This window comes from Oncorhynchus keta, unplaced genomic scaffold, assembly GCF_023373465.1.
Source record: "Oncorhynchus keta strain PuntledgeMale-10-30-2019 unplaced genomic scaffold, Oket_V2 Un_contig_11275_pilon_pilon, whole genome shotgun sequence".
Taxonomy (NCBI): domain Eukaryota; kingdom Metazoa; phylum Chordata; class Actinopteri; order Salmoniformes; family Salmonidae; genus Oncorhynchus; species Oncorhynchus keta.
In genome coordinates, this window is record NW_026277403.1 from 2,722 (window position 1) to 4,099 (window position 1,378).

At 40.3% G+C, this 1,378-nt stretch overlaps 1 non-coding gene across 1 annotated transcript; it reads right to left on the minus strand.

Moving 5' to 3' along the window:
• Window positions 1-294: 294 nt before the first annotated feature.
• On the minus strand, window positions 295-367 carry trnav-cac (transfer RNA valine (anticodon CAC)). The gene has a single exon. It is a non-coding gene; the product is annotated as a tRNA-Val (tRNA).
• Window positions 368-1,378: the final 1,011 nt, after the last annotated feature.

The window sequence follows — 1,378 nt, forward strand, 5'->3', positions numbered from 1 at the left end:
ATTTTTCCACCCTTCATGTTCCCCACAGGGGATTTTAAAAACACTTAAAATAAGGGCTGTGTTTCTTGTCGGCTTACCCTGGAGTGGTAAACTATTTGAATCATTATGGACCTCAGACCACACGTAGCAGGAATATATTCAGAGCGCCCAAGCTAGCCACACATGCAGAATGCGTTACGCGACAAAAAAGGTAAGTCTGAATACCAAATACTGAGAAGTGCGAAGGAAAAGCATGAATTCAAAATTGGGACCGAGCCCTTAGTGAATATGCTTACTGTCCAATTTGTTAAAATTTGTTTCCGCCCGGTTTCGAACCGGGGACCTTTCGCGTGTGAGGCGAACGTGATAACCACTACACTACGGAAACCTAATGAGTGGAATACTAAGGGTGTGGCTGACTTTGGCGGGGTGGGACATTTATCGTTCTCAGAACCTATTGAAAATCTGAAATTACTTAGTCCATTAATTAAGCAATAAGGCTTGAGAAGCCGGGAATTATGAGGTATTTTAAAATATCTGTTTTATTAATAAAAACGATATGTTATCGCTTTGTCATTATGGGGCATTGTGTGTAGATAGATTTTATTTTATTTCGTCCATTTTAGTATAAGTCTGTAATGTAACAAAATGTGGAAAAAGTAAGGGGTCTGAAAACTTTCCGAATGCACTGTACCTATGCAGGCTAGCTTCTATTCCTTTGCTAGCCAGCCAACTAAATCTATCACACAATCACATCAAGCAGCTGAAATGACAGAAAACGATCTACATTTTTGTTTGTTTACCTTGGATTATATTGCCATTTGTTTGGATATATCCATTACAATGACCCTGATAAATGCATTTGCCTGGCTCAGAGAAGCTGTCAGTCTGTTCACATTCATACAGATCGCACGGTGGAGGTCCCCAAAAAAAAACGGCAACATTGATCCACAGGTCGGAGAGGTAGACAGCAAGGTTTAGATAAACCACAACTGTTTCAAACCAAATGCTAGCCTCTGGGCATTGGGAAATATTGAATATGACCTTTCGCGTGTGAGGTGAACGTGATAACCACTACACTACTGAAACTACAATACACAAAAAGGAAGTCGTGGAAATATTAGGAATGCCCACAAGTTTACCTCACATAATATCCCAAATTTGAGTACCACAGAAAGAGCCATAATACCCATTAAAAACTAAAGCGTCAAACAGGAAAATGGTTCCAATAATTTTCCACCCTTCATGTTCCCCACAGGGGATTTTAAAAACACTTAAAATAAAGGGCTGTGTTTCTTGTCGGCTTACCCTGGAGTGGTAAACTATTTGAATCATTATGGACCTCAGACCACACGTAGCAGGAATATATTCAGAGCGCCCAAGCTAGCCACACATGCAG